A 27,851-nucleotide genomic window follows, 5' to 3' on the forward strand; every position below is an offset into this window, starting at 1 on the left:
TGTATGGCATGACATATTTTTACATGGTTGATATCATAGCAAGCACTTCATTTATATTTTTCAAAGCTTATTATAAACATTTCCCCGTGTTGTTTTACAGTCTTCATCCAGTTTTCTCTTCCTCCAGGGTCTGCACTTCACATATCCTTTGTTTGCTTGCTTGTTTTAACAATCTTTTCAGAATTCTTAAAAAAAAATTTTTTTTTTAGCTTGTTGGCCATATAAAAACAGGTCTCAGGCTGAACTTTGTCCATAGATTTGCCAGCCTACAGGTTATTTTGCCACCCCTGTCTCTATGCTGCCGGGAAGGTCTCTATGTATACAGCTTTTTCCTTCTTTTGAACCACTTCCTTTGGATAACTTCCCAGGAATGAGATTACTGGATCAATGGACAGCACTGTTTTTAAAGGCCCCTGGTATATATTGCTGTATTATAAAACTGTGCCAACCAGCAACTTGTGAACATATAGGTTTCTTACAACCTCACCAAAACTTGTTATTATCAAGTTAAATCTTATGCTGATTTAGTAGATATAAAATGATACCTTGTTTTTTTTTTTTTTTTTTTTTTTTTTTTTTTGCGGTATGCGGGCCTCTCACTGTTGTGGCCTCCCCCGCTGCGGAGCACAGGCTCTGGACGCGCAGGCTCCGGACGCGCAGGCTCAGCGGCCATGGCTCACGGGCCCAGCCGCTCCGCGGCATATGGGATCCTCCCAGACCGGGGCACGAACCCGTATCCCCTACATCGGCAGGCGGACTCTCAACCACTTGCGCCACCAGGGAGGCCCCGATACCTTGTTTTTATCTCCATATCCGATTGTTCTCAAAGCAGGGGATTTTTTTCATGTGTTTGATTGCTCTTTGTTGAGTGACTTTAGAGAAGCCGAACGTTAGAATCAGCTAAAAAGGAGCTATCCCAAGCCCCTTTCTTCAGTTCAAGAGATGAGGTGCTCCTTTGGTTCAAATTTGAGTTTGCATGTAACTTCTCAGTGAGTTCTGCCGCATTAAAATGACAGAGAGAAACCCAGTGAGGCCTTATCCCTCTGCGGCAGCAAAAAGGCCTGGAAAGTAGGTCGAGGAATTAATCCTGCTGGTTCCAGTAATTAGAGTAGACAATGGGGTCGAAAGTTCAGGCTGAGCTGGGGAATGCAGCGGAAGAGTCTCTTAACAGCCTTGGACGCATTGCCCCCGGCCCTCGGCACTGTCCCTGGACCAGGCTTCTTCCCCATCATGGCAGTCCCAAAGTGTATTTTCTTTTTCCTGCCCTTTAGAGAGGCATTTTTTGGCTTTTCCTCCCAAGAGAAGTCAGGTGGTCCCAGAGGCAGAAATGATTCCCACTGAGAACCTACTCCCTTCCCAAGGGAACACCCAAGGTTATTTTCCTCCTCAAGCTTCAGCAACTGGTAAGATGTATTAGTTCTCCATCTGTGATTGAGTCCAAAACAATGTGAGATGCTCCTTTTGCTTTCAACGCAGGTTTGCACCTAACTCTTCAGCACGTTAGATGCATGAAAATGATGAACAGAGGCTGATAAGGTGGGAGGGACTCTGGTAGAAAGATTTCAAGTGTGAAGTCAGGGTTGAACTTAATGATAGAGTTCTTCTAACCCTTTCTTACCAGGTTTTTTTTTTTACATAAAGCACAGATGGTAATCTCAGCTGGCTGCAGAAGCCAGACAAGGGAAAGAAGCATTGGATGGAAGATTATAGGGAGTGCTGGGGACTATGGTGAACAAAAGTGCTTTCCTACCCCAAAGCATTTACACTCAGATGTTTGAAAATCGTAGTTCCAGCCCAAACAAACATGTTTGCAAGGCTGAAGTTGGGCCCCCAGTCACCCCAGTTTCTGAATTCTAGAAGCACTGCCAGCCTCTTCCATCCATCCAGCAGCCTCCATTGTCATGTTTCCATTTCATGTCTCCACTTCCCTATCCTTCCTCAGCTCTTCTCTACTAGGCTTACCTTGACTCCACTATGATAAAAAGCCAAACCTTCAAGCTGAACACTCTCCCAAAGGATCAGCTTAGGGTGGGCAGACAGTACTTCTCCAGATAATGACACTCTGGGCTCTACTGGATAACACAACTGAGGGCAAAATTGAAAGCAGGGGATCTAGTCTGAACGTAAGAAACAGAGAGACCCACTCAGTCTCTCCCGAGCAATACAAGATTTATTGTAAAGACACAATTCTCTTGGGAATCAATAAAGACGTGCGAAGCCTCCTGAGAAACAGAAAGCCACTGGGAAGCATTCCAGGGCAGGTGGAGGCAGAACCTCAGCAATGGGACCTCTGGGCAGGCAGGTATCTTAAAACGAATCAGTTTCATAGGATTTAGGAGCAGATTTTTCGTTCAGTTTAATAAGTTTGGGATTTTGACTGTTTTAAACTGAAGATCCAATGAGTGCCCACCAGGAATTCAACTTACAGCTGAGAACCATGCAGACACACCCACCCATCTGTTTTCCCAGCCTGCACATAGAATTCAACGTTACACCAAGGCATCAGAAATAAGTTGATAAAGGCTCATTAATTAAGCTTAACGAGCTGTGTGTGGCCACTAATTAAGAGATATGTGGAAGGATTTCTCCTTTCCTGGTGCTGAATCGGAGCTCCACAAAGTGAGCCTGGGTAGTGAGATGGGGAGAAAGTCCACCTTGTCTGCTGCCTGGCCTTGTGTTTTCAGAGGGTCTCCACTGGGTTCAGGCTGGGGTTTTGTTCATGGGGTCAGAGCTGGAATGGGCAAGTATGGTACTCCAAATAACTAAGAGTGGGATGAGCCGGAGACGACTGAAAGCTGAGTCCTTAGAGGAGTGGATGGTCAAGGAGAGTGAATCTGAGTTGGGTCAGCAAGTCCAAGGACATGAGAGTGGCACCAGAAACATGAGTCCAAGCTAAAGGCTTGAAAATAGAGAAAATGGAAACAGAGTAAGTAATAAGAATGAGAATATTCCAGCCATGCTGACTTTCTTTCAATTCCTAAAAAATGCCAGGTGCTTTCCTACTTCAGATCTTTGAGCATGTGATTCTCTGACCTAGAACACTTCGCCTGATTCTTTGACTGGCTGATTACTTTGCAAGCTTTAGGCCTCAGCATTTTTTGGTCACTTTCTCAGCAAGGTTTTCAATAGTTGATATCCATTAATTTTGCCTGCCCAACATCCATACCAATTTTGGGGTACCAGCATTATTTTCAGTGTATTGGTCAGTTTTGTTGCAGTAACAAACAGCTCCAAATTTTGTGGCTTACAACAACAAAGATTTATTTCGGGTTTGGCCCATTTCAGCTGCTGCAGCTCAGCTCCATGCATCTCTCATTCTGGGACACAGGCTGAAGGAGCAGCCTGCATTTGGGACAAGTTGCCTTGCGGTTGACAAAAACAGCAGGTAACAACTGAAATGCACAGTCTCTCTTAAAGCTTTTAGTTTGGATTTGGCATGTGAAAGACAGTCAAATCTGCTGACATTCCATTGGCCAAAGTAAGTCACATGTCCAAGTCTGTCAGGATGGGGAAGGATAGAACACCTCTGGGAGGGACTGCAATTCACGTGGCAGTGGACAGGGATGTATAATCTTGCTATAGGGAAGGGAGCAAATGGTTGGGAACAGTGATACAATCTACCACAATTTTCTGAAAATATGGTTGGCTGCAAGTAACAGGAGAATGCCTGACAAACAATAGCTTTAAAAAAGTGGTTTAGGGGCTTCCCTGGTGGCGCAGTGGTTGAGAGTCCGCCTGCTGATGCAGGGGACACGGGTTCGTGCCCCCATCCGGGAAGATCCCACATGCTGCAGAGCAGCTGGGCCCGTGAGCCATGGCCACTGAGCCTGCGCGTCCGGAGCCTGTGCTCCGCAACGGGAGAGGCCACAACAGTGAGAGGCCCGTGTACCACCAAAAAAAAAAAAAAAAGTGGTTTATTTTTCTCACAAAACAAGGTCTCAGATGATTCCAGAGTTTGTTCCGCGACACAGCAATATCCAGACAAGTATCTCTGTAATCCTCTTGGGCTTTATCTCGTGGTTCTTAAGAAGGCTAATGGCTGCCATTCCAAGCTTTTTTTCCACATTCCAACCAGGAAGAAGTGGGAAGTGGTGGTACTGGCAACTTCTGTCCCTTTTTATTCAGAAACAAAAGCTTTTCCAGAACCCTCTGCCTGACCCCCAGCAGCTTGTTTCATTGGCCAGACCTGTGTCATATGGCCACCCCTTCCTGCAAGGGAGGCTGGGAAGGCAAGGAAGTAGCTTGCATTACCTTTGACAATGGAAACACGCAGAAGGGAAGGAGGTGGAGACGTATATTGGTCTGGCCAGCCAATGGGATCTGCCATAGAACCCCTATTTCCCTCCCCCTGTTCCATATGGTCTTGGAACAACTGTCAGTCAAGGTGTCCTGCCCTTTCACAACTTCTCCAGCAAGGGAGGGGCCCTTGACTCAAATGAACCAGGAATGGGAAATGGTCAGCCCTGATAAATCCTGTCTATGAGACATTTAAGACACTCCATTCCTCTTGCACCCTAGATCCCCAGCATTTCCCTGGTTCCTGTTCTTCCTGCACCTTGTGTAGTTTTTCCATTGCTTCTGTGAGCCACCTCACATCCTTCCAACCAAATTCCAGCATCATTTTCTGTTGCCTGCAACCACAGAAGCCTGGCTGATAACACCTTCCTTGACACGCGGTGTTTAAATAGGGCCTCCCCTGCTATTCTCTACTTCAATACCTTGTTTAGTATTTTAAGCCCCTAGACTTGTATAACTGCTTTGCCGTTCACTTGTGTCATGTCTTTTTCTGACACCAGACTGTAAGCTTAATGCAGACAGGGAATGTGACAGACAATTATCACTGTAATGTCCCAGAACTAACACATGCCTTATACATTTTAAAGTCTTAATGAATATTTATTAAATGTATGAAGGAGGTCTTAGGAATCTGGAGGTCAGAACCGGAATTTTAATGTTATTTATGGATACTTGTTGTCTAAAACGTGTTGTGTGGGTAACTCATGGTTTACATGTATGGAGTCAGTATGATGTAGGAGCAGCTGGAAATGTCAGGGCTACTGAAATGTGTTGTGGGAGCAATAAAGAACCCCAGAGAGGGGCTTTCTGAATTTCCAGATCCTGGAAGAGTGGCTCTCAAGTTCTTCTAATCTTTGGCTCACTTAGGCATGGCCAAAGACCCTTCATCCCGTCTCCATCACCAGTTCCCACTTTCTGATTTGTGCAGTAGGAGTTTTACAATGTTGGCAAACATGGAGCAGGGGCCAGGCTTCCAAGAACACTGCAGCTGAGTTCTTAGTAAAGCCTAGTAACAGACTAATTTTAGTTAGGAGTAGTAAATTGTAGTAACTCAGTTAGTAGTTTCCTAGAAAGTGGCACTTAGTCATGCATAAAGCTGGCAATCCATGGATGTACTTGTTACTTTCTCGGAAGAACTAGAAGAAGAGATGGCCTTTCGGGACCAGGTCATGGCCTTCAGGAGGCAGCGGCAGACCCTCTCTGTGGGCTGCAGGCCACAAACTGAGAACGGCTTCATTGTGACCTCCAGGCGGCAGACGTCTGGGGGGGTGGGCTCCAGAGTCACAGAGAGGGCCTGCACGTCCAAAGTGCATCTGGAGTTGTCCATAGAATGAATACACAATACCTCCCACACAAAGACATATGACTAGATTTTCAGCGCTAGTGAAATGAAAAAAAAAAATTCCTTTAAAAGCAGAGAATAATTCATAGTGGCTTTCTGTTGTTATCACTTCTTTCAAGCAACTGTTTCATGAGCAGGTTGGTGAGATTTTGAGAGGTTTTAAAGAGGGCATCCGAAGGTGCTGAACATTGGGATGGTTGGGAGCCAGAGGGGAGAAGGGAGGGGTTTGGCTTGGAGCCTCCCTCCGCTACGGAAGCCACTGAGGGACAAATTCAGTCCTCACCTTTCCAGCGGGCACCCAGCACCTCCTACCTGGCCCTTTGCTTCCTGAGGACTGCACTCACTTCCTCATCACCAAGGCGAGCACGTAGAATTGGATTTGCATAAGTTAAATGCATGTATGGTGCAAGCCCCTGGTAGTAAGGTTTTTGGCTTAATTTGGGGGTGGGGGGTAGTTTTTAAAGCTACATTTTTAAAAAAGTCGTCACTTTCTGTCCACCTCTCAGCTCTGCCTTCTCTGGGTTGGCTTCCTTTGCAGGCAGGACCTCCCACAGATGGCCCCCAGCAGCTCCCAGCTCACATCCTACCAGTTTAGCAATCCTACGGAGAAAAGAAAGCCTCTCTCCCCATGGTTTTGGCCAAAAAATAGCTGCCACTCATTGAGTGCTTCTTCAGAGCCAAGTCCACCTCCTGAGCACGTTCCAGGATTCGCTCACTGATTCCTCACAATGACTGTCTGATGTCGTTGCTATTATTATCCCACTTAAAAGCGAGGAGACTGAGGTTACATAAACTAGCCCAAGGTCACAGGGCTACTAAATGACAGCTGATGCTCTTAATCATCACGCTTTACTGCCCGCTGCTACCTCGGACGTTCCTGTAGCTATTTCCCATATCTCTGGGATTGGGCAGGGCCTGTTTTTTAACACTTACTGAGTATTAGCTCTGTTCCACCTGCTTTATGGGTATTATCTAATTTTTATCCATTTCCCATATAAGGACACTGAGGCTCAGAGAGGTTAATTAACTTTCCCAAGCTCACACAGACAGAAAGTAGAGCATTAGCAATTGGAACCCTGCTCTGCTGGATTCTAAACTCTTCACTTAGGGACATTGCACTTATGGGCCTGCAGCGCCCTGACTCTAGGCACCCGTGTGACGCAGCAGCTGCTCTTTCCTCCAATTTCTCCTTAGTGAGGCCACTGCTGGCTGAGTACAGGTAGACCTCATTTACTGTGCTTCACTTTACTGTGCTGCACAGATACTGCAATTTTTTTTTTTTTTAACCAATTCAAGGTTTATGGAAACTCTGCATCAAGCAAGTCTATAGTTGTCATTTTTCCCAATAGCATTGGCTCACTTCGTGTCTCTGTTTCACATTTGGATAATTCTCACAATATTTCAGACATTTTCATCACTGTGTGTGTGATGGTGATCTGTGACCAGTGATTTTTTTTTTTTTTTTTTTTTTTTTTTTTTTTTTGCGGTATGCGGGCCTCTCACTGTTGTGGCCTCCCCCGTTGCGGAGCACAGGCTCCGGACGCGCAGGCTCCGGACGCGCAGGCTCAGCGGCCATGGCTCACGGGCCCAGCCGCTCCGCGGCATATGGGATCCTCCCAGACCGGGGCACAAACCCGTATCCCCTGCATCGGCAGGCGGACTCTCAACCACTTGCGCCACCAGGGAGGCCCGATCTGTGACCAGTGATCTTTTATGTGACTCTGGCAAAAAGATCACGACTCACAGAAGGCTCAAATGATTGTTATCATTTTTTAGCAGTAAAGTACTCTTTTTTTTTTTTTTTTTTGCGGTACGCGGGCCTCTTACTGTTGTGGCCTCTCTCGTTGCGGAGCACAGGCTCCAGATGCGCAGGCTCAGTGGCCATGGCTCACGGGCCCAGCCGCTCCGTGGCATGTGGGATCTTCCTGGACCGGGGCACGAACCTGTGTCCCCTGCATCTGCAGGTGGACTCTCAAGCACTGCGCCACCAGGGAAGCCCTAAAGTATTCTTAAATTAAGGAATGTGCATTGTTTTTTGACATCATGCTATTGAATACTTAATAGACTACAGTATAGTGTAAACATAACTTTTTTTTTTTTTTTTTTTTTTTTTGCGGTACACGGGCCTCTCACTGCTGTGGCCTTTCCCGTTGCGAGCACAGGCTCCAGACACGCAGGCTCAGCGGCCATGGCTCACAGGCCCAGCCACTCCGCGGCATGTGGGATCTTCCCGTACCAGGGCACGAACCCGTATCCCCTGCATCGGCAGGCGGACTCTCAACCACTGCGCCACCAGGGAAGCCCAAACATAACTTTTATATGCACTGGGAAACCAAAAGATTCATGTGACTCGCTTTATTGCAATATTTGCTTTATTGTGGTGGACTGGGACTGGACCCACAACATCTCCAGGAATGCCTGTGATCTGTTTAAAACTGTAACCTGCCCCTCTGCTTCTTCCTAATCTCCTTACCTTGTCCGACTTTGTCTCCTAGAGGATTTATAACCTTTTAATATACTAGATTATTTGCTCATGTATTATGATCTGTTACTTATTATTTATTCCTCCTGCTGTAAGCTTGACAAGGGCAGGGATCTGATATATCCCAACTTTCCAGAACAGGACCATGCATAGTAGGTGCTCAATAAATATTTGATAAATGAATGATGCTAAGACATGAGTCTTGGCAGATGGCAGGTCAAGAAATCATCACAACATTACGTCGTAAATTCTGTAGAGTCCAATCAGAGTTGACAGGAGCATGGAAAGGGGCTAAGGGCATGTGGACACAGAACATCAGATGGACTGTGACTGATACATTTAGGAGCCAGGAGGAACCCAAGCCCAAGAAGAGAGGGGCTTGGTTTTGTGTCTCCTTCAGTTACAGAAGCCACCAAGGAACAAATTCAGTCCTCACCTTTCCAGATGGCATGCAGCACCTCCTACCTGGCCCTTTGCTTCCCGAGGATTACACTCACTTCCGCATTACCAGGTGGAGGTCAGGCTGCCAACAAAAGGGTGGGCACTTGGAAAACAGAGTAAAAGGGCTGCGTCTTGTTCTGAGTTGGCTATTGACCAGCCAAGCTCAACAGGAACTCAGGAAAAGCTCCTGAAAGCCCACAAGTGATACTGGCTCTGGGATGTGGGGCAAGCCCATGCCTCAGTTTCCTCCTCTGCAAATGAGCAAATGAGCCTCAGTTATGAAGATCAGTATATGGTTAGGGTTCTGTGATGGAGGAGCAGAAACAGTCACATGGACAAAGAAATAATTGATTAGAAGGTTGTAGGGTAGTTCTGGAATTAAAGAAGAGATGAGCCCCCGGGTCCCAGAAAGAAGTTGGACCAAAGAAGACCTGCAGCCCTCAGCCATGACCAATGACCACCAGATGACTGGGCAGGTACCCAACTCCTGGGTGAGATCTTTCACTGGCCTTGCTTACGTGACATCCCCAAGACCGGGTCAGTTGAGACAGGTTTTTTGAGCCCCTACAGTATCTGAGGCTCTGTTCTAGGAGCTGGAGATGCAGCTGTGAACAAGACAGACAAGATCTCACCCCAGGAGCCTCATGGTAGGGAAGACAGACCATAATCACATAAACAAGTAAGGGAGCCTTAGGTCCTGACCAGTGCTTTGAAGAAAATAAAATAAGTCAGATCAGGAAAAGGTTCCTGGAAAAGGTGGCCTTCGTGATGGGCTTGTAGGATTTCCAAAGGGAGAGACAGAGGGAGGAACATGCTGGACTTGAGAAATAGAGTAAACACACAAAGGACGGAAAGTACAGGGCACATCCTGGAAATGGGAATAAGCCAAGGAGGAGTGTGTAGAAGAGGGAAACTAATGTGGAGAGGCCCTAAGGGTTGAAGGGTTTATACTTTACCTCTCAGTTCAGGTGGGTCTAGGGGACAGCTCCAACTCATACAAAGTGGAATCTGCCTTCCTCCTGCTAAAACTACATTTTAGAATTACCCATTGGGGGTGCTGCTACCAGAAAAAGGAGGAAGGAGTACTGAACACAGTATAAAAAGAGATCCGTTGTAAGCAAATCCATTCATTCATTCAACAACAAACACATACTGAGCACCTACTCTGATGTTCCAAGCCTGGGCTTGACACAGAGCCATGGAATCTTGGTCTACAGAGTCTTCCCTTCCCACCAATGGACTCAGCTCTCTCCACTTGCCTTCAGTTGTTTCACTTCTTCAAGTTCAAACCCCCCAAAGATGTCTGATTCTCTTGTGTTTTGAGTCCAGCTACATTACAGGACCCACCATGGGACACAAAATAGCTGACAGTGGCTCCTAAAAGCATGGCTGTTTCCATACAAAGGGAAGTTGGGTGGATGGGCGCCATGTCAGCATAACACTCACAGTCATAAGCTAGGATCATTATAGCAGGTTAGCCTCATATCCTTTACTGAAGCCAGTGCGTAACTCCTGACTCATAACCAGAGTTACCTTAATGGTACTGGCCAGAGTCCTGTGCCAAGACTGTGGATCCAGTCCCACAGGCTGGGGGAAAACGGGTTATGAACTCTCCCAGCGCAAGCAGTAATGATGATAGGGATGCAAATTGCTATTGACAAATTTTTACTGCTGCATTTTCATTAAACCATTTGAATACTATTAATTTATACTTTGAAAAGGCCCCCATTCCCCATTACAGGGGGTGGGAGGCACAATAAGCTAAGGACTAGTAATCTCTGAGGAAGAGGCATAATGGGACAGAGTGCAAAAGCAGAAATTCATATGTTGCTGTGGGATTGTACACTGGGCCCGCCTTCCTAAAGAGCAACTTGGCAATACACTAGAACACTAAAAATACCCAATCCCTTTGATCCAGCAATTCTAGGAATTTATCCTAAGGATGTAATCAGAGATGTATTTGAAAATGTTCCTCCAAGGTGGCTCACTGTAACATTTAATATAATCCTGAAAAATTAGAAGTAACCTAAATGTCCAATAATCAGCAATTAGTTGAGTAAATTATGGCACATCCATATGACAGATTCAGTCAGTCCAAAAAAATTGCATAGAAGCATATTAAATAACATGGGGAAATGTGGTATATGAAAAAGCAGGCCATAAAACATTATGAACAATATGTCCTTTTTGTAAGGTTAATTTTGGAAATCTTTGGGTAATAGGATAGAGTGGAGGAGTAATAGAGGGGATAAGGATGAAGGCTTGGAGATCAGATTCAGTTTCCAGTTCTACTACTTATCAGCTGGAATGCTGTAAGCCTCAGTTTCCTCATCTGTGAAATGGGGCTAGGATGCTTCCTGGACTATACCTAGGGCAAGGTACTCATTAAATAGATATTTCTAACTAAAATGGTGGATGATGGTATTTCTAACTAAAATGGTGTATATGTGTGTGTATGTGCTCACTGTGGTGCTTTCTGAATGTGTTCAATTCTTTCTGAATTAGGTCGATATTACTTTTGTAATTAGGAGCAAAGTCGATAACATAAAAATGGAGAGGCAGAAAGGAACACTGAGAATATTATTCAACATAGGAAGTGTCATCAGGACCAGAGGAATGTCAACAGTGTGTTAATTTGCCATCTCTGTCTGCTCTCAGAGTTGTCTGTTTTGAATCATTCTGTGGCATTTCTGTTCCTCTTTTTTTTTTTTTTTTTTTTTCCGATACGTGGGCCTCTCACCGTTGTGGCCTCTCCTATTGCGGAGCACAGGCTCCGGACGCACAGGCTCAGCGGCCATGGCTCACGGGCCCAGCCGCTCCGCGGCATGTGGGATCTTCCCAGACTAGGGCACGAACCAGTGTCCCCTGCATCGGCAGGCGGACTCTCAACCACTGCGCCACCAGGGAAGCCCCTGTTCCTCTTTTTTTAAGGACTAGTTCCAAGAATTAGAAAAAAAAAAAGAAAGAAAGAAAGATAGAAACCCCCCCAAACTTCAAGCCATGTTGGGTGAGTGCAATTTGCAGAAAACCATTTCCAAAATGTTGCAGCCAATACAGGTCACATTTTAAACCTCAGATATCTAAATTAATGCTTGTAAAGTTTCTCTGCTTGATAACACCTTGCTTGTTGGAGATAATTTAGAGAGAAGGTTCCAAGGATATTCATTGGTTTTGCCTGCCCAGCATCCACCCCCTCTGTACCCCTTACCCCATTGTCTGGAATCAGAATTTGGATACTTCTCTGGGAAAATGCTCCTGTCCGCCTTGATCCTTGTGGCTCCAAGTGGGCCTGCCCATGTCTTGGCTTTAGAGGTAGGCATGATCCAGCCCTGACTAATAAGAGTACAGTGTTGTTCTGGCCACTGGGATTGGCTCAGGGATGGACATGTGACCCAAGCTGGGCCAATAAGAGCCAAAGAATCTTAGCCCTGCGATTTTTTGTTTTGGTGGAAGTATTGATAACAAGAGTGCTGTCTTTCCACTGGGATGCTCAGCTGGTAGAATGTAAAGCTGGAACTGCCAGGAATGGCTTTAACATCATTTAGGGGAAGGCTGCTTGAGAATGGAGCAAACACAAAGGAAGAAAAGCCAGGAAACGACAAAGTCAGATTCCTGCTGACATCCTTTAAGCACAGGGATTCAGCCCTGCCTAATGCTAACAAACATTCCTTTCTGTTTAAGCCAATTTGAGTTGGTTTTCTGCTGCTTGAAATTGAAAAAGTCCTGACCGCTCCAGAAGATCAGTCTGAAGTGGCAGATACATTCATTTCATTTAAAGTTCTAAGAGTCTATAGTGTTTATAGTATTTCAGGTGCTAATGACTCATTCAGTGTTTCTTAAGTAGAGCTCCTCCAGGACTGGCTGCAGTGAACACCTAAGAGCCCTTTGCAATTAGCTCATTAAAGGAACCCTGGCAAAGTGGTTGTCAACTTGCTTGAAAACAGTTGTCTTGAGTAGGCTAAGCCTTTCCCGTGCTACCTTGCATACACGATTGGGCTTTGCAATGCATTTTTCAGAGTTAGGACAAATATAGGCCCACATTCAACTCCTGGCCCAATTAATAGAATTCTCACTAAAATATTTAACTCTTTATTTGTAATCCTTTCACACTAACAGTAACACAAACAAAACATTGCAAAGAGGTTGTGTTTTCTATAGAGAGCAGACCAGCCACTGTTATGCATTATAATGTGCTCTGCAGATAATGGTAAGGCTATTTACGTTTCATTTCATCACTCTGTTTCCACTCCTTTTGGTGTGTTTACCAAGCTATAGATTGCTTGAAATGTTGAGCTCCTGTGTAATTGTTCTTTTTGCCTTGTCAAAATGTTTTAAAGGACAGTCAACAATCTAAGAGGTTGATTCATGTCAAAACAAGCTTTACTGAATTCCTAGGGTCAGGTTTGGGGGGAACAGAAAGATGAGGAACTCTAATCTAAGTCTCCTGGGGATCACTGCCTAGCTGGGGAGAAAGGAATGTGGTTTAGTGTAGATGGCCCAGTCTCTTGGGGTTCAAATACTGGTTCTGTCACTTCCTAGCTAAGTTCTTGGGCAAATTATGGAATCTCTCTATACCTCAGTTTTTTCATCTGTGAAATGGGAATAATAATGATAGTACCTACCAATTAGGCATGTTTGATGAGTAAATGAGTTAGTATACATAAACTTCATAGAACAATGCCTAGCACTCAAAAAAATATCAAAGTTGTCTTTCTTTCTTGTTTTATGTCTTCATAGATCTCTTGCATAAGGTCTGGTTTTGATGTTTTCCCAATAATTCTCAGGTATATCTTGGGATCAGAAATCGGCATATTTGGTGATAGTCACACGCATCCCTCAAAAATCCCTTAGGAAGGGGCCTTCTTGGTGGCGCAGTGGTTGAGAGTCTGCCTGCTGATGCAGGGGACACGGGTTCGTGCCCCAGTCTGGGAAGATCCCACATGCCACAGAGCAGCTAGGCCCGTGAGCCATGGTTGCTGAGCCTGCGCGTCCGGAGCCTGTGCTCCACAACGGGAGAGGCCACAACAGTGAGTAGGCCAGCGTACTGCAAAAAAAAAAAAAAAAAAAAATCCCTTAAGAAGCAGCCACGTTGGTCATCCACAGACCATCCCTCAATACAGTAAGTTCTGCCCAGCCAGTGTATCCCACATTATTCTTTGGTTTAGTACCAGAAGAAGCAATATCCTTGTATTTAGGGGTCAGATTGGATGAGAAATGATGACCCTTAAATACTTTAAAGCATTTATAAACACTGGACTCCCACTCAGGGCAGCCAAAGGCCACATATGAGAAGAGGCCGATAATTCCTGAGACTGGGAATCAAGGGATCAGCCATCCTCCTGTCCCACCCAAAAGTCACCACAGACATGCCCACATCCCATAGATTACAATGAGAACTACCTGTACTTGTTACATTGTTCTCTCTTTCTCTCCACAAGCATGTGTGGCTGAATCCATGAACATTAAAGGCTTGTAGGCAGCAATTTCCCTATGTTTAACTTGCTTCATAGTAAGACAGTTCAGAAACGTTAGACGTCAGGGCCAATGCTAGCACCTGGGGTTCCCAACCCACCTTTACCTTGGAAGCCCTTATTGTAAAAAAGCATGAGACCTGGGGTTCAAAGCCTGAGACTTGAGTCCACAGTTTTCCACAGGGTGACCTTGTTACTGGTCACTTTATCTTCCTCAATTTCAGTCTCTTCCTATGAAAAAGAGGCTCTTGAAAATATATGCCACCCACGATTACTGAGAGAATGGAGATAAACTATGCGTGTTAGGTTAAAAAGTGTATTCATGTATTATTCACTAACTCAACAATTGTAGTATGGGACGAGGGTCTAGTGATGATGAGTAAGTTGGTCCCTGACCTCAAGAAGCACTCAGCCATGTGGGAAAATGTAGTAGCAAATGTGTAATGATACTACGATGTGGAAGGCATGACGGTGATTATTTTATAGGACCTGCCAATACTCCAGTCTCTCCGTAGTTCCAAAGGAAATGATCTATTTTATTTTGACAGTTAGTTAATGCATGTTTCGGTAGCTTCTGTTTTGTGTTTTAGAAGAGAAACACAGTTTGGGGTATATATACATATATATCCTGAATATCCCTGTCCTTGCTAGCCATGAGGTTAGGAGGATTGGGCAATCCAATGAGGCTTCTTCTGTTCAGGGAAAGAATTTTGAATAACTGCTCGTGATCAAATTAGACAGATTTGTTTCCCACTAGTAAACAGCCACTAATAGTTATTGAGTGTATGCTGTGCATATTTTCTTTTGAAAAGCCATACAGCTTGGCATCAGATGGGTTCCACCATCTACTAGCTGTGTAATTTGTGACAAGTTATTTAACCTATGTGAGCCTCAGTGTCTCCTCTTGAAATGGGGCAGAAAAAGTACTTACCTCATGGTGTCGACGTGAGGATTTAGTGAGATGGTGGGACACCAGGGGAAGTGTTCAGTAATGGCAGTTGTCACCTTTGGCTTCATGGGAAAGGCCTGGGCATGAGAGAGATTCTGTGCTGGAAAAATCTTTGTGACCACTGCAGGGCTCTTCAGGAGACCAGTGGTGTTAAATTTAAAGGAGGTTTTAGGTTCTCATGTCAGCACATAAGGCAAAAAAGGATGCAGTCAAGTTAGCCTTGAAAATGTCCTGCCCATAAAGTTGGGTATATATGATATTGTGTATAAACCACTAAGGTTTGAAAACCACTGAGTCAGACCATAGGAGGGAATAAAAGGAATGTTTATCTACAGCTGCCTGAGGATTCAAATCATTCTGTCTCTAAGGAAGAGGGTCTCAACTGGGGGCAATTTTGCTCTCCCAGAGTATGTTTGGCAATGTCTAGAAGGCATTTTGGGTTGTCATAACTAGGATGGGGTATGCTATTGGCATCTAGTGGGTAGTGGCCAGGGATGCTGCTAAATATCCTACAATGCACAGGACAATCTCCCAAAACAAAGAATTATCCAGCCTAAAATGCCAATAGTGCTGAGGTTGAGAAACCCTGCTGTAAGGTAACTATCAAATCCACATTTAGGAATAAGAGACGAAGGAGTCTGCTTGGATGGTTCTGCTTGTCAAGGCTGGAGGTTGAGGTGGGGTGGGGAGATTAATGAGATGCCATATGTAAGAGTCCTTAGTATGGGGCCTGGCCCAGAGTAGGTGCTGAATAAATATTTGCTGGGTAGGCTTCCCTGGTGGTGCAGTGGTTGAGAGTCGCCTGCCGATGCAGAGGACACGGGTTCGTTCCCCGGTCTGGGAGGATCCCACATGCCGCGGAGCGACTGGGCCCGTGAGCCATGGCCGCTGGGCCTGTGCGTCTGGAGCCTGTGCTCCACAATGGGAGAGGCCACAACGGTGGGAGGCCCGCATACTGCAAAAAAAAAAAAAAAAAAAAAAAAAAAATCTGTTTAAATATTTGCTGGGTTTATAGTTAAATATCGCTTGATGGGTCCCATCACATACACTCAGTTTTTGAGATGTGGTGGAGAAATGCTGGGCCACCTGCTTCCTCTCTTCCCAAGCTGGCACTTCCACGTTTGCCCCACTAATCAGTGATGGACCTCATGTGGGTATCTTCCATGAGGGGGAGGTTCTGAAGCCAGCACCAAATTCAGATGTGATTCTGCTATATCATTATTACCTAAACTTTCTAATTTGGATTCAAAATTACTGATCTCTCAACTCTCCGTGGAAAGCCTTCCCTCACAGCCACATGATTTTAAAAGGGAGCTCTCACGAATACAAACTCCATTTTCCCCCCAAACAGAATGGGTCTGAAATAAGAGTTCATGTGTCCAAAGCAAAGCTGGGGGATGGTGGTTGGCACTCACAACCTAGGAAATTCTCAAGGACCACAAAGGCCAGAAAATTGCTTTTAAATGAAAGAGATATTTCCATTTCATTTTAGCCCCTAATGTATCACATAACTCTAATATCATTCCTTGTCCAACTGAAATACTTGAATCCAAATAATTCTTAAGTCATTTGGACTCTATTCAAATGTGAATTCATCTCTTTAATCATCCTTCCCCTTACTTTTGAAATAAAGATTAATATTGAAAGTTGAGTCTATTTGTGGATTCTTTTTTTTCACTCTAAGATGTTTCTTTTTTTATGGTCACTGTTGCTTTCTTCCCCATCATTACTTAACTCATCAGTGTCTTGAAAATCCTAAACTTGTCTTTTTCCATTTTTTCATTTCCCTTCATTTAAATATTGTGGCCAGCAAGCAGACTGAATAATGATGAATATGATTAATATTCAGACTTAATAAGTCTTATGAAAAGACCTTTTTATTCCAAGGAAGGAGGATGTGTTGTTTCGGCAGCGTATAGTGTCACGGTGACAGAGTCGAATGTAGGGTAACCGGATGGGGGGAAACGGCATGTCCTGGCCATACTGACCCTGAGATGGGGGGTCACACATATGGTATCCTCTTCCAACATGTCCAGAGGAGGAAGGGAAATGTCCCCCAGAAGTGCGTTTCTATGTCACGTCTGTCTTGGGAGCTTTCTTGAATTGAAAGATTGTCTTGGTGTGTCTCTGTGACATGGAGTGAGACACATCATGCTCAGATGTGCAGCACCTTCTCCTTGATGTTCTCCTTTTCCTAAAACACCTATGATAGAGGAGACCATATGAGTATCCAGAAATGGCAAATACTCAGCTATTTCACCACAACTCTCCACTCCTCTGCCTATGGCAGACATCACCAATCGATCATAGCACTGTTTTCCAAAACCCACACATACAGCCACTACCAGTTGATTGCAGAGTAAGCACACAAGATAAAGATTTTCTGCCTCTACTAACTAAAGAAGGATAATACTTAGAAGAGCATTGGAATGTCACCACCACCGTATCCTTTTCCAGAAACCTCTTCAGTACTCCAAATCCCAGTTGCCCAAAGTTTGAAAGAGAAGAGGGAGAGGTCAGCTTTGCTTTCTATGTAGCAATTTGGTTTGAAAACTTGTCTCCAAGTCTCTGAGTGTGTAGAAACAAGCAAATTGAACGAATTCACTTTTTTTCTTAATAGAACCCCAGTCCATAGCTTTTGAGCAAGGTGCAGATTTATCTTTATTTATTTGCAATTTTCCTCTTGAAATCATATAAGATTACCCCTCCCCCCTCCCAAACCCTACAACTACTGTTTTTTCCTCAAATTCATGGTGTTTTTACTACAGGGATTTTTTTTTTTTTCAAATAAGTTCCTGATGTTACTTTATCCATGAGGCCTCAGTCTGAGGTGGCGTTTTAGAATCAATCTAGAACCAAAATTAATTCTACCATTTTGTAATTTGCCCAGTCAGATGCAAAAAGAAAAAAAGTATATGATTTTCAAGTACTTTCTACACTTGAGACTAAAAATGGCATTTTTTTTTTCTTTAAGCAAATGCAACTCTCTGGGTACTTACTGTAAGAGGATTTTAGTCACTGGAGACTTTTAAAAAAAGATCTCAAGCGAGAATCTTCATTTTTTTTTTTCAAAAGGATATTTACTTTGGAAAATGCTACGTTTAGAAAAATTGTGCCTTGGATGACAACTGGCCCACTAAGTTTTACTGTTTTTTGAGGGGTAGAGAGGGGCGGAGGTTGGAGACTGTGTGAAGGCAGTTCTGTTCACCCATCAGCCAAGCAGGATTTGGGAGTTCATTTTCATTCATTTATTTTCATTCATTCATTCAGTCAGTCAACAACAAATGCATATTTAGGGTCCGCCATATACAGAGCGCTGTGCTAGACAACGGGACTATAGCCATGGGCAAAACACTTTCCTTGACTTCCCACTCTTCTCAGCTGGGCATGCCAGAGGATGATGCCCTAATGTCCTAAGGCAGTAGTTCTTGTAGGGGCAATGTTGCCTCCCAGGGGACCTTGGGCAATTTCTGGAGATCTTTTTGGATGTCACAACTGGGGGATGGTGCTACTGGCATCTAGTGGGCAAAGGCCAGGGATGCTGCTAAACATCCCACAATACACAGCCCCTCACCACAAAGAATTATCCAACTCTAAATGTCAACAGTATGGAGGTTGAAAAACCTTGCCTTAAGGCATGCAAGATGTTTAAGGAACTAACTTCTAGCCAGTGTTTCTAGTTAAGCACCATCCTTAGGAGAACTGAGATGGTAGCTCAACTCATTTTCTGCCAGGCTTTCTTCTCTCACTGAACTGTGATTGAGAGAGGTTGGTACCATTGCTCTCAGGGTGTGGTCCATGGACCAGCAGCATCAGTATCACCCGCGAGCTTGTTAGAAATGCACACTCTCAGACTCCACCCCAGCTCAGCTGGATCAGAATCTGCATGTTAACACAATCTCAGATGATTCGTGTGCACATTATAGTTTGAGAAGTTACAGCTCTAATCAAGCATGAAACAGAAGTTTTAAGTTACAATTTTGATAAGTGCTAGTGCCATGGACTGAATGTTTGTGTCCCCAAATTCATAGGGTGAAATCCTAACCCCCAATGTGAAGGTATCAGGAGGTGGGGTCTTTAGGAGGCAATTAGGTCACGAAGGCAGAGTCCTTACAAATGGGATTAGTGCCCTCACAAGAGAGACCTCAGAAAGCTCCCTCATGCCTTCCATCATGTGAGGACATGGCAAGAAGACAACCATCTATGAACCAGGAAGTGAGTCCTCACCAGACACTGACTCTGCCTTGATTTTGGAGTTCCCAGCCTCCAGAACTGTGTGAAATAAATGTCTGTTGTTTAAGACACCCAGTCTACGGCATTTTTGTTACAGCAGCCCAAATGGACTAAAACAGCTACAGAGGAACCCAGTCTGAGGGGTCAGGGAAGCCTTCCATGAAAAATCAGCCTGTAAATTGAGGGATAGATTAGGAATCAGCCAGGAGAATAGGGTTCCTGGTAGGGGGAATATCACGCGCAAAGGCTCCGAGGCAGGAGAGAGCTTGGTCAATGGAGGATCTGAAAGAAGATGCTTTGTGTCTAGAGTCCTTTAGCATGGTGTCCTAAGTAGCTGAGCAAACTGGTCAGACCAGGGTTGGAATCCCATGAATGATAATTGTCCCAGGTGCCCCAAGTCTTCTGTGAGACAAAGCAAGAATGATCCTGCTGAGAACAAATGCTGCTCCCCAAGCCCTCTGACTTAAGGCTACAGAGCCATTATGTCGATATATCTCAGTACAGATTTTGTAGTTTATGACACATTCTGGCAACGTTTAGATGCAATTTCAATGAGCCAGAATGTAGTATTGTAAACCTAAAACTGGATATCCCTTGAAGCTGTTAGAATCTGGCAGGAGACCTGCTCCCAATTACAAGCACAGTTTCCAACTTCACTGTTCCGTCCTCAAAGCGTTGAAAACAAAATCAGTTTTTAATGAGGGACTACTAAACACTTTGCATTCTACTAACGTCCCCTTTGGACTTCCAAGCCCCAGTATATCTTACACCCAAGAAATGAAATGACCCCTGCTAACTGATTTGCCAGGGCAAGCGGGTATCCTGGAGATCTTGCTGCCAGTGCAAATATGGCGACAAATGGATGGGAACTAAAGCATTCTGTTCCCATCCCCCCTGATTCCCATCAGCACGTGGCCAGCCTCCCAGGGTTGGGTGGGAAACTGGGATCAAGAGAAGTTATTTCAATACGCACAGACAGTAAACCCTTGGCTGCTTCACTCCTCATCCCTAGCCTATTACTAATCTTACAAACCATCCATTATCCACTCGGTATCTGGCAAATGTGAACTTGGCCCACGTCAAAGCCGAATGATGAGATCCAAGTTAGAAGAAGTGGGAGAAAGAAGAGAAAGTACAAAGATGAGCCAGACGGTTTTCCAACCTGTAAGGACATGTTGTATTTACCAGGCCGGCTACGAAAGCCAAGCTCTGTTCCCGTTGTTTGTCTTCTGCTCGGGGCCTGGGTTATGTTTGGTGCAAACAGGTCAGTGCTCCCCCTCACTTCCATCTGATGACTGGCGTATTGTTTAGAGCCGACGAGGGATGATCCTGTGCTCTGGAGGAAGTTGGCAAGAAAGTTTAATTCTATAAAAAGAAACGCGCGGTCAGGATACGGTTTTCTATTCTGAGTCAAGGCAGAGAAGGGAGTCAGAAATTCCAACCCAGAGGGTCAGGACGGGCTCCAGGACCTGTTGAATCACATCTGAAACATGTTCCCCCTCCTCCTTTCCCCTCCCTGTTCTTACAACTGGCCAACTGGGATTACACAACTCGCACTAATTTTATTCCACATGTGGCTGTTTCTTATTAGGAGGCTGTATCTTATTTTTTCCTGTACCATGTCATCTCTCCAGATTCAGGTGAGTAATTCCATTTCTTAACAGGGGGATTCTGTTCACACTCTTGGCTGGACTCAAAAAAAAAATGTGCCCTCGAACTTTTTCATAAGGTGAGAACCTTTCTGTGTCTTTTAACCCTAGGATCTTTGTGGCAGAGCCTTTGTGTCCCCATTCTGAAGAGCTCAACTCTTCAACAGGGACCGATGGAAAAGTGAATATTTGAGTCAATCAGCAGAATGGTCTTGGTCACCCAATACCCAACAACTGTTTCTGAAGGGTTTTGTCCCCACCTCCACGCCCCCAGCCCCCAACTGGAGTGGCGCGTTTTCTTTTTAACTGAATTCACCAGATGTTTTGGCGGTGCATAAACCTGGCTTTCCTGTCTTCCAAGTAGATGAAATAGGATCCAAATCACAGCATGTCGCCTCAGCTTCTCCAACCAAGTACTTAATGGTTCTTGAGAATAATGTAAAGATTGAGTCCAGTTTTCTTTAGGCCTTGGGCCTATCGGATCCAGGTGTTGGCATTTTCTGGCCTTCGCCTTAGAAGGTTTCTAGGGAAACCCCAGATTCATGAGTATGAGTCGATTTCCCCCCTGTTACCTTTCTCTATCACTTCAATGTTTCTGTCCATGTATCAGAAACTGTAAAAGTACAGCCCCAAATCCCCCGAAGCGTGAGCGGCAGGAGTAGCACACACAGGATTCAGCCACATCTGGAGAAAAACTGCTCTCGATTCCCCTTCTGTCTTTGCAACTCCGGGCCCCCCTGAACCAAAGGGGAAATGGGACCCTTTCATCAGCCTCCAGCCTCCCTCTGCCTCATGCCCTGTTTTGCTTAGAACAAGCCTCAGCATGCCATGCCACCTCGCCAGCCCTTTGCCAAAATCCACGAATGGCACAGAGAGCACATTAAACAGATGGAATGCAACATACATGTAAAGAAATAAGAGCTCTGCCAGGAAAGTTGGCAGCAGCGCTGGAATGCTTTAAACAGTGTGTGTGTGGGTAGAAAGAGTGAGCCCAGAGTCGGCGAGCCTGCCTCATTCTCAAGAGCTGTTTCTTTTACAGCCATGACCTGTTTTGCCAGTCAAAATAAATACGGTGTTAAATGCCCCCTTTTACTGGCTCCCGATACCTTGGCAATGCAGTTTGAAATATGACCTGCTTTCACTGGAAAAATGGCCTTTTAACTGAGTGGAAAGGATGTGCCCCTTCTAGGCAGTAAGTAGGAGGGTCATGGATGGCGGGGCCTTCTGAACACAGACCTACTCAGGAAGCAGGAGCAGGAATGGCCGTGGAGTCAATATTGCTTGTTTAGAAGTCACTGCCTTTAGAAGGTTCCTGGCAGACACAGGGCGACACTTTGGGAGCACAGGGCTGACTTTCAAGGCTTTCTGTCCCCTTTGATTTCAGCAGGAACAATAAAGCAGGAGGCCTGAGTGTGGGCTATCTCACGAGGCACCTCGAGACAGCCAGGCCCTTCCTTCTAGCCACGCTAACCAGGAAGGGCCACAGGGTCACCCCGCTCATGCTGTTTAGCTTTGTGCACACCCCACGGCCACAGTCACCCCATAACCACATTAACATCTTGCCTAGATGGAAGCTAGGTGGATTTCCCCCCAAGAGTCATCATCGCATTTTCTGCATACTAGACACATCAGATGTATTTTCTGAATCATCCCATTACCTCATGAGATAAGGATATTGCTACTCCTATTTTATATATGAAGAAACTAAAGTTCAGAGAGGTTGAGTCACCTGTCTAAGATCGCACAGTGGTTAAAAGGGAAGCTGGAATTTGAACCCGTCTGTCTGTTCTCAATGATCAGGCTGTAAGGGCCCCATGCTGGCTTCTACCCAAACAGCTCAAGGCAGGAAACCTGCAGAATCACTCTTCTTCATCCTCAGAACTGCCCTGTGAGGCAAGGTATTGCATTCCCCATTAAGGATGCCATAGGATGTGTTAGTTTTCTGGGCGGTTGTAACAGATGATCACAAACTGCGTGCTTAAAACAACAGAAGTATATTTGCTTGCAATTCTGGAGGGAGGCCAGAAATGAAGGTGTTGGCAGGGCCATGCTCCCTCTGAAGGCTCTAGGGGAGGATCCTTCCTTGTTTTTGGGTGGTTCCGGCATTCTTTGACTTGTGGCTCCATCACTCCAATCTCTGCCTCTGTCTTCACATGGCCTTCATATGTCTCCTCCCTTTCTCTTCTCTTCTAAGGACACTTGAATTGGACTTAGGGCCCCTTCTTATCCCAAGACGCTTAACCTAATTACATCTGCAAAGATCTTTTTCCAATAAGATCACATTCCCAGGTTCCAGGGATTTGATTCTAAATCTTGGCGGGGGCATGAGGGGGCATTTTTCAGTCTACCACATCGGGAGCTGATGAGATGATTTATGCAGTGAGGTCTTCCCGATTTTGCAGGTCTGCAGGGTATATTATAAAATTTTTAAGTATTTTTGCCATCCCATATCCTTTTTTAGAAAAAGATTTATTTATTATTTATTTACTTACTTACTTTATTTACTGCATTGGGTCTTAGGTGTGGTATGTGGGATCTTTCGTTGTGGTGTGTGGGCTCTTACTTGGGGCGCGCGGACTCCTCTCTAGTTGTGGCGTGAAGGTTTTCTCTCTCTAGTTGTGGTGCACAGGCTCCAGAGCACATGGGCTCTCTAGTTGTGGCCTGCATGTTCTAGAGCATGTGGGCTCTGTAGTTTGTGGCACGTGGGCTCTAGTTGAGGCGCACGAGCTTAGTAGTTGTGGCATGTGGGCTTAGTTGCCCGGCGGCATGTGGGATCTTAGTTCCCTGACCAGGGATCGAACCCGCATCCCCTGCATTGTAAGGCAGATTCTTTACCACTGGACCACCAGGGAAGACCCCCAATATCCTCTTTTTTACAACAATGAGTATAATAACAACCAACACTTCATGAAATCTCACCAAGTTCTGCCACTTCGTGTCACTTAGTCCTCACAGAAACTCTGCCATATAGACATTGTTCTTTCCTTGCCGGACAGCATAGGAAAATAAAATTATGACAGGTTAAGAGCCTTGTCCAAGATCTCACAGCCAGGAACTGGTAAGGGTAGGATTGGAACTCCAATCTGATTCTATAGTCTGAGTTCTCAGGCGGGATACAAAACTGCCTTTTCTTGGAAATTCAGGACTTGGTTGGGAGACCGTGGTTTGGAAGGAGGTGGAAGTATGGGGCAATGGGACAATTTATGCCATGTTTAGCCAAGAATTATTCTTGGGTGGAATATCCATAAAGGCAGAAAACAAGGCATTTGATTGGGAAGGCAATCAGTGCACTGGTTTCTCTCTTGATTTTTGTGATTGAGGACCACTGTCTTCTCTCTCTGGGCTGAAATTGCAGTCTTCCTACAGAGAAACAAGAAGGTGGAGGCCAACGAGAAAATGCCCATTTTTATTGTCTTCCAGATTTTGGCTCAGTGACATCTGCCAATAGTTGTATTCTTATTGCAGAGAAATTTTCACTTCTGTTGTGCAATCATCTGATGCAGGAGATGAGGTAGACCATGGAAGACAAAAGTCAGAGCTGCCTATTTGAGGATGGCTGCAAATGGCAGATGACTCCTTTTCCTATCATCCAGTGACCACATCTACTGATTCAGCCTCCCTGGTGAACAAGATCCAACTTCTCTTTCAGTCAGAGCTGCTGATGGCTAAGTGTTTTGCAGATATTGTCTCCTTTGAGCTTCTCAGCAACCCTGTGAAGCCAGTTCAATACTGACCTGGTCTGATGCTCAGGAAGGTCAAGTCTCTTGCCTGAGCATCCCAACCGGCAAGTGCTAGGATCTCTCCAGTTTGCCTGAGTCCAGAGTCTGAGATCTTAGCTGCTGCAATACCCCCTCACCAAACCCAGGTACCAAGTCTCCCCACTGCCTCGATTAAAGGAACTACAGATAAGGTAAAGAGGACATTCAATCATTCATTCATTCACACATCCATTCACACGTGTGTATCTGTGTCTGCACCATGTGCCAGGAAAGCCAAAAGAAAACCCTTTCACTCATGTGTGCACCCCGGTCTCTGTGGGTCTGGCACCTTGCTGGACTATGGGAATAGGAAGACACCAGCTCAGCCTTAAAGAACTGGAGAAGACAGATGTCAGTTCATCTAGGACAGTGTGGTAGACGCTATTATGGAGATATGGAAGGAGAGATCAAGAGAGAAGATGGGGTCAGGGAAGGCTTCCTGGAGGAGAAGACCCTTAAGCTGAGGTTTGGCGGAGGAGGAGGAAAGTGTCAGCCAGAGAAGGAAGGACTGGCCCGCATTTTAGGTGGTGGGTTGAAGATCAGGAGGCACATACGAATCTGGCGATGCCAGGTCACATGTTTGATTACCTCTGTATTGATTGGTAAATAGCCAGTGCCTGCAGCCCACCGCGTGCCTCCCTCCCCACCCTCTCTCCCCTGGGACTCCATCTGCTTCCCCGTAATGTGGAAATGGAAGGGTTAACACCCGGTACAGCAGCAAGCTCCAGGACTCCAGTCCAGCTCCTTAGTCTTTTCCAGTTAGTGCTGATGCCCTACCGGTTATTAGTATTTGATTTTTTACTCCTGGTTGGCCAGGAGGCAGTTGAGTAAGAAGGCACAGAGGTGGGGCACGCTGCAGCCAGCACAGCTAAAAAATAGGGAGCCACAGAAGTGCTGGAGGTGAGACTGGAAAACTATGAATGGCCCCCTGGGGAGGGACTTTGTGTGACATATAACAAAAACAGACCTTATCCTGAGGTTAATGTGGAGCTATTGGGGTTTCTTAGGCTATTTCTTATTTGATGTGCAATGATACTCAGTGTAATGCAGTCCTCTGAAGTCTACTTTGATGAGTTTTTTTTTTTTTTTTTTTTTTTTGCGGTATGCGGGCCTCTCACTGTTGTGGCCTCCCCCGTTGCGGAGCACAGGCTCCGGACGCGCAGGCTCCGGACGCGCAGGCTCAGCGGCCATGGCTCACGGGCCCAGCCGCTCCGCGGCATATGGGATCCTCCCAGACCGGGGCACGAACCCGTATCCCCTGCATCGGCAGGCGGACTCTCAACCACTTGCGCCACCAGGGAGGCCCTACTTTGATGAGTTCTGACAAGGGTTTACACCCCGTGACCACCACCCCTACATCGATATAGAACATTTCTGTTCCTCCAGAAGGTTCCCTCTGTCCCATCCACAGGAGGACAGGGGAGCTCCATGATGACGCTCTGCATTTTTCAGGCTTGCATTTGGAAAACTCTTTTGCTCATTTCTTGAGCCCCTCTTGGATACCGCACACTGTTCCAGCTGTAGAGAAGAGGGATGGGGTGCTTTCTGGTGGGGAGATGCCTTTGGGGAAAAGGCAAAAGGCGATCGTGGTATGCAGAACTGGCTTCACCGGCAGGTGACCTAACCAGTCACAGGGCCCCACGGTGGATTTAATACTCTGCTGTCATCATCTTGAAATCCCACATAATTTTTGACCAAGGGGATCCATGTTTTTATTTTGCACCAGACCCCACAAACAATGCAGGTGGGCCTGGTGGTACAATAGAAATTAACAGGGAGCCATGAGAGAGAGGATATAGAGGGTCTTGCAGAGAAGACCGTCTCGGGAGGAGTAAGGAAAGAGGTCAGGTGAGGAATGAGTGTCACCCGAAGGATCCAGTCCCCCAAGGTTCTCTTTCTAGGGATAAGCGCAGGTGGTGGAGATCTTTCATATCTGCTGCTGTTCCTATAACTCTCCCCACGGCACCAGTAAATGTACGTGGACTCAATTAATTACAATGACTAACACATCTGACAAGCCAAATATTAGCTCACAAGAATTGAGCACACTTATAAGTATTAAGTACAGATACAAACAATTAACAATAAGCTCACTGGCATTATTATCTTCTAATCAACTGTAAAAAAAAATCACACCTTAATCCAGAGCAAAATGAAAAAAGAAAGGGAAGTGAGACCTTTGCCAGCTCTAGAAATGCAGGTGATACAACGAAGAGAGATACGGTTTGGTAGGTTTTATTTGCTCTCATGATGAACTTAATCAGCCTTCCTTTGCTGATGTCAAAACCAAAGTAAGTGCCTTGGTCCCTGTTTCTCCCTGCTGGGGCCAGATGTCTGATGGGAAGAGGTTGGCAGAGGGCTTCCAGGAGGCATAATTACCAGAGGCTCAAGGAGTGATGCTGGCATCCCCCTTGGAAAAATCCATCTGTATCAGCCTCAGAAACGAACTCTTGTCTTGTCTCTGGAATTTGGAATGAAGAGAAGGTAAGTGGCAAGGAATCCAGTTGACTCTTGGCGATTGGTTCTTCTTCTTAAAAGGAATTCTGGAGTTAGGCATTCAGTCAAAAACCCCAAAATAAATACCTGGGCTGCAACGATATTGCAAGTAAATATTTCCAAAGCCAGGGAATCTCAAAACAAACATTTCTCCTAACTGATGTTGCCTTCCACACACTATGAGAAGGAAGCCTTTGCAATTATCTGAAAAGCTTGCCGCTAAAATCTCTATTTTGGCCTAAACGATGTGTTTTTGCTGCTTTGGGCTCCCCAGTTCTCTGAAAGGTGCAGAAGCCCTTGTCTTCATCACGTTAAAGTCTTGTTACTTTGGTGGCCTTATGACTCACTGCAAATCACACAGGGAACGGAATACATTCTCTCTTGCCCACCTTGATAACAATGGTGGCTACCATTATTTTGTATTAACTACATGCAGGCTCTGTGATGAGAATTTTGCCTGCATTATCTTATTTAATCCTCCCAATAGGAAATTGTGTTGGCTCTGCCTTCAGAATGTATTCAGAACCTGGCATTTCTCCCCACCTCCGTGCCAGCACCCTGGTCCAAGCCCCCATCTTCTCTCACCTGCATGACTGCAGTATGTGCCTAACTGGTCTGCCCGCTGCTGCCCCTGTCTGTCTGTGGTCTACTTTCAACATAGCAGATTAAATGATGCCTTTGAGATAGAAGTCAGCTCAGGTCAAAAACCTACAAGGGCTCGTTATCTCTCTCAG

The 27,851-nt window shown here is 45.4% G+C and overlaps 1 long non-coding RNA gene across 1 annotated transcript; it reads left to right on the plus strand.

Moving 5' to 3' along the window:
* Positions 1 to 20,794: 20,794 nt before the first annotated feature.
* On the plus strand, positions 20,795 to 27,080 carry LOC132503138 (uncharacterized). Its single transcript, XR_009534553.1, has 3 exons — positions 20,795 to 20,854; positions 24,284 to 24,773; positions 26,952 to 27,080. It is a non-coding gene; the product is annotated as an uncharacterized LOC132503138 (long non-coding RNA).
* Positions 27,081 to 27,851: the final 771 nt, after the last annotated feature.

Source organism: Mesoplodon densirostris, chromosome 15, assembly GCF_025265405.1.
Source record: "Mesoplodon densirostris isolate mMesDen1 chromosome 15, mMesDen1 primary haplotype, whole genome shotgun sequence".
Taxonomy (NCBI): Eukaryota; Metazoa; Chordata; class Mammalia; order Artiodactyla; family Ziphiidae; genus Mesoplodon; species Mesoplodon densirostris.